Here is a 6153-nt window from a genome sequence, read left to right as displayed (position 1 = left end):
GATTCCAGTATTGACCAGTAAATCAGATGTGACCATAAGGATTTTTATTACATTTTAATATAAGCAAGCACACACATTTATATGTTAAAATTAGAATTCACCAGTTGAGCATAGCCAACTTCCTTTTTTCACAAAGATGGCAGTAATTTATTTGTGGCGGGATTTCTGCTCCCATTTTCTCTTTAGTTTGAGAACTACTACCATTGATGATAAAGTTTTGCATTGCTGCTTTGCACAGTTAAAGTGATGCATTTATTTTCCCTTTGACTATTATTGGGATTATATATTTAACTGTATCCATCTTCCTTTCTTCTTACAAATAAGATTCACTGTACACCATAAGTACTTATTGAAATGATATAGGGCTGAGGAGAATTCTCAGTTTGCAAAGCCTGCTGGCCCAAGTTCGATTTCCCAGCACACACATAAAGCTGGAGGCACAATGATACATGTGTCTGGTGTGTGTTTGCAGCAGCAAGAGACCTGGCAAGTATGTGTCTGGTGTGTGTTTGCATGTACTCACATGCACACAAACATAAGTACAGATAGATAAAAAGGAAATATAAGAACTTCCCTTAGCAGAAATTGCTGCCTCTGTCTCTAACTCAAGAGAAGGCAATGGAAAGGGGTGGAAAATGGCAGAGTTGCAGGTATTACTAAAGGAAAAGATCTATCTGGCAAGACGGTGCTGAGTCTGGTGATGGACTATTGTGAAAACAACCATATACATATAGAGAGAGACAGCTTTAGAAGACACTTAAGTATATACAACCTGATCTCTAGCTAGTGTTGCTTATCAAATAAATGCATTGGCCACCAATGTGCTCTAATTGCTGGGAATACAAGCCTCTCAGCTATGAAGATTGGAGTCTTCCATAAATCAAACTTTTCAAGACATGGATATTCATAAGGACAAAGTGGCTCAAAAAGAGATTGGTATTTTGACAAGTAGTTCCTGAAGACCTCATAATAATGGAGGCTAGAAAAATGATTCAGTGCCTAAAGAAGCTTGCTTTGCAAGCCTATCAATTGGAGTCTGTATCTCTAGTACACATGTAAAGCTGGATGCAAAGTAGCGCATAGATAATCAGGAATCCTAACACATCTATGACAATTGGAAGAGAAGCCAGGAGAATTCAGAAGGTCACGAGCCAGCTAATTTGGCCTTTCAAGCAGCATAAAACAAGAGAGACTGTCTCAAACAAGGTAAAAGAAGAGGATCAGCATTCTGAGGTTGTCCTCTGACCACCACATGCATGCCATGGTATGTACATGCCCATAGACATGCACACACATACACATACTTACACATGAAAATGACAACAACAATAATAATAATAACAATAATAAATGAAATCACAAATAATAGCACCTGCAAATATGGAGCATCTTGTAAGATATATTTGGGAACCTATCAACAACATATTTCTGGTTTATGTGGACCATGGAATAAGTAATCTTCAAGAACTGGCACACCATTAAGAACAAATCCTCCTAGTCAGAAATCACCAAGTCTTCCCATGTCAGGTCAAGGACCACTGGGACATAATACTATTTATAAAATTCTGGAATTTGTTTAATGTCCAATTCTTAATAAGCCTCCAGTTCCTGATGACTGCACAGCTAGTCCTACAAGGTTTGGAAGTGAGCACAGTCCAGCCAGGACAGTTTTTATGAAATTAGAGACCAAGGACACAGAGCAGAAGCATAAAGGTAATGGAAGTTGGAAAACAGTGGAAGCAGTAGTGTAGGTATCCCCATTGCTCTGCCCATACCTTCACTAAGTATTGGACTGGATATCAATAGCTCAACTCCACCAGCACCTCCTCCACCAGATGATATTCTCATGCTTGATGACTCTCCATCTCCTCTAGCATATGCAGTGGTTAAACAACAAAGAAGATCCTGTCTCCAAAAGAAGGTGGAAGGATAGGACAAATATCCCAGTGCTATCCTCTGACTTCCACATCTTCATCATGATGTGCATGTGTGTACATGCATACATACATACACACACACAAAAATATAATAACAAAGGATCTCTAATCAGCCTATCCAGGACTATGGTACCATTTCCTCTCCCTGAATTTTTACTTTTCTTTATTACTCCATGTCTAATCTCTTTTTGGCTTATTAATAAAACCATTTTTTGAGACAAGGTCTTGTTTAACTTAGGGTAGCCTTTAACTTACTGCGTGTGTAGCTGAGATTGACTTTGAACTCCTGATACCCCTGCCTCCAACTCTCATGGTGATAGGATTGTAGGTGTGTGGCATCATACCTAGCTTGAAAAAATTCTTAAAGATTTTTCATAAGGACAATATTTGCTAGATATTAATATATTTTTTAAACATTTGGATAGCTGAAAGCAACATGATCATATTGAAAAGGTAGAATGAGGAAAGGACTTTCAACAAATGTAATACAGGACTAATATGTTTAATATATGAAGAATTCATCTACACCTCCAAGGGAAATAAAAACCAATAGAAAAAGGATTCAGGATACAGGAAACTCGGTAAATATAAATCAAAGAAATAAGGCACATGAGAAGTGAAATAAGGTGCTTATATCACATTAACCAATTTTGAAATCTCATTAAGAGCACTGGTGGAAAGGCAGAGGTGGTTGACTCATGCTTGTAATCCCAATGATTAGGAGGCTGAGACAGGAGGATTGCTGTGAATTCAAGGATAGGCTCCATAGTGAGTTCAAAACCAGCCTGAGATACATAGTGAAACTATGTCTTCCTGTCCCCCCTTAAATAAAGCACAGGGAGATGAATATGAACAAAATATTTTATAGGCATGTATGAAAATGACAAAAAGAAATATATTAGTGTGCACAATTAATGTACACTAATAAAAACAAGTAAAAAAGACTACTGATGGAATATCACCTGGCATAATCTTAGTTGAATTTGATTCTGGCACTACTCTCCAAAGCTTTTTAAATGTTTACTCCTTTTGAAACAATAACTCCACTTCCAGGAATTCCACCTACAGAAAGAATCTCAGCTGTCAGGCCAAGATTTATGAACAAAGATGTTCAGGATAATACTCTTTATTATAAGAGGAAATTTTGAGAAAGCTGGAATATAAAATGATGGTGGAAATTTTTAGAAAAGCATAAGATGTCCATAGGACCAAATATTTTGAATAATTAAAATTATGTTTGAAAGGTTGTTAAAATAAAGGAATTATATGCATTACAAAAGTAAAAATATTCCACCTAATTCTATAAATGGGATTCTAAATTTCATAGACACCTCCACTAAATCATGTTTGCCTTTGAGTAATGGGGTTGTGAAGTATTGTCTTGTTTTTGTTGTTGCTGTTGTTCCTGCTTCTAAATACTTTTATACACTGTACTTTGTGAACCTTCCTCATTGAGCACAGGTTTCTTTTACAATTAGAAATCATTTTTTAGCAGAAACACATTGCTGAATTATCTTTTAGCTTTTAGACATAGTCTTCTATTTAATCAAGATTCTTGGCTGCAGAAAGTGTTCCTGGCATCCTTGAGCATGGCTTAATTTGTTGCAAGGATTTGGGAGATCCTGATGAGTACTGGAGTGTTGTGACAAGAAGCCTCTAATCTACCTTCCTATATCACTCAGGTTTTAATGACCAGGGAGGTAGTACACCATGATCATATGTAGGCCTGGATCAGGGAGGGGGCGCTGGCCCATTAATGTCTACTGGATGAGATAGACACCTTTTCCCCTCTAAGAAAGCCCACAATGGGAGAAGGTAAGACCTCTCCCTGTTTAAAAAAAAAATTAAAGCACTGTTATGGATGTTAATGAAAATTAGGTCTTGTCAGTAAATTTTTCTTCTCCACTGTTCCTCTCCTCTGGTTTCTTTCCTTTTCTTTTTTTTCTCTCCTTTCTTTCTTCCCTCCCTCCTTTCTTTCTCCCCTCCCTCCTTTCTTTCTTCCCACCCTCCCTTCTCCTCTCTTCTTTCCTCCTTTCCTTCTTGTTTTGTCTTTATTTTTAAATTTTTTTAAATGTTTTATTTTTAATTTTATTTTTATTTAAGACAGAGAGAGAGAATGAGAATAGGCACACTGGGGCTTCTAGCCACTGCAAGCAAACTCCAGATACATGTGCCACCTTGTGCATCTGGCATATGTGGGACCTGGAGAATTGAACCAGGGTCCTTAGGTTTCGCAGGCAAATGCCTTAACAGCTAAGCCATCACTCCAGCCCTTGTTTGTTTGTTTTTACTTTATTGATACAGGATCAGTTATAGCTAATCTTTTGTTTTCAGTGTGTGTACTTGTGGGTGTATGATGTATGTATTTGTGTGCAGATATGTATACACATGCATATGCATACCAAGACCCGGGGAGGATATAGCATGTCTTCACCTATTGCTCTTCCACCTTATTTCCTTGGGGTAAGGTCTTTCACTGAACCTGGATATTTTATCTTTTTTTTTTTTTTTTTTGCTAGACAGGGTGACCAGTGAGCCCTAGCACTCCTCCTGTCTCCTCTCTGCCCAGTGCTGGGCTTTTAGGTATGTACAGCCATGTCAGGCTTTTAATATTTGTGATAAAGATCCAAAGTCAGGTCCTCATGATTGTGCAGCAAGCACTTTTATCCAGTGAGCCAGCTCCCTGTCCAGCTTCTGTGACAGTCAATCTTAGGGCTTATCATCTTGATTGGATATGTAATCATCCAGGAGACAAATCCTTGAGCATGTCTGTGAGGAATTTTCTAGATTAGGTTAGCTGAGGCAGGAAGACCCACCCTAACTGTAGGTGGCACCATTTCATGGACTGGATTCTCAGACTGAATAAAAAGGAGAGAGTGAGCTGAGTACTCATCATTCTCTGCTTCCTAGCTATGGATGCAATGTGACCAGCTGCTTAATGTTCCTGCCACCATGCCTTCCTCACCATGATGGACTGTTAACCTCAAACTGTGAGCTGAAATAAAACCTTCATTTCTTAAATTGCTTTTGTTAGGCATTTATTAAAGCAATGAAAAAAGTAACTAATATAGAGTCTCATGACTTGAACTCACAATCTTCTAGCCTCAGCCTCCCTAGGACTTGGATTACAGATGTGTACCAAAATTTCCAGCTAACAAGGTTTGTTTCTTTCTTAAAAAACTTTTTATTGACAACTTCCATAAGTATAGACAATAACCCATGATAATTCCCTCCTACTATCCCACTTCCCCCCCTCCCAAATCCACCTTCCATTGAATTTTTTCTTCTTTCCAATTAGTCTCTCTTCTTTTTTTTATATCATCATTTTTCTCTCCTATTCTGAAGGTCTTACGTAGGTAGTGTCAGACACTGTGAGGTCATGAGTATCAAGGCCATTTTATTTCTGGAAGATAGCACACTAAAAGCAAAGCCTCCACATATTGCAATCCCTCAGAGCTACATGGGGGAAAGCCACCATACCTGGCTCCTGTGCAATTTCTGTCTGCCTGATATGTGGCTCTCTTTCCTCTACTCTTTTAACTCTCATTCAGGCCACAGTTGAACTGATTGTCAGGTCCAGTGGCTATTTCTCAATCCTTATTTTTCTACATTTTAGTTTGAGTTCTGCTGAAAACAGAATCTGAGACAAAAATCTGACTTACGAAGTTTATTTGGGAGGTGCTCCCATGAAACACTAGTAAGGGAGTGAAAAGTAAGAAGAAAATAGAAGGATGTGAACATTGTTTATGTTATCAAGAAAACTCACAGTTTTGTCAAGTGAGGTTTAATACTGCTGGGGAACTCTGAGAAATGGCCTAGAATATGTATCTCAGTATTATATCACACAAGGGCCAAGGGAGCTAGAAAAGTTATGTACCAACTTCTGTCAATCATTCGCTGAGGACTGCTTGGGTTGGTAGTATCCCTTGCCACTTTTGGCCTGTTTGGCCCATGGACAGAGCAGACTAGAAGCTAGCAAAAGTCCAGTATGAAGAAGACACATCTGTAGTGGTTGGAAACCTGGACACATACACTAGTAAGGATCCAGGAAGTACTAGTGTGTCTCTTCCTTTAATAGAACCAATGGTATTTGCTTTACTAGACATTTCTGTGGGTAATTTCACACTGCTAATGACTTCCTTTGGATATTGAACTCTCCACTTCATTTATTTTCTGTTCTCATCTTTTGCTACTTCTCATTCTTCTTCATACACTC

The 6153-nt window shown here is 38.3% G+C and overlaps 1 pseudogene; it reads left to right on the top strand.

Annotated features, from left to right (window-relative positions):
• Nucleotides 1–635: 635 nt before the first annotated feature.
• LOC101612118 lies at nt 636–1933 on the top strand (annotated as a pseudogene).
• The last annotated feature ends 4220 nt before the right edge of the window (nt 1934–6153 follow it).

This window comes from Jaculus jaculus, chromosome X (genome assembly GCF_020740685.1).
Source record: "Jaculus jaculus isolate mJacJac1 chromosome X, mJacJac1.mat.Y.cur, whole genome shotgun sequence".
NCBI classification, from domain to species: Eukaryota; Metazoa; Chordata; class Mammalia; order Rodentia; family Dipodidae; genus Jaculus; species Jaculus jaculus.
Note: the sequence above shows the minus strand (reverse complement) of the source record. Positions and strands in the feature narration are given on the sequence as shown.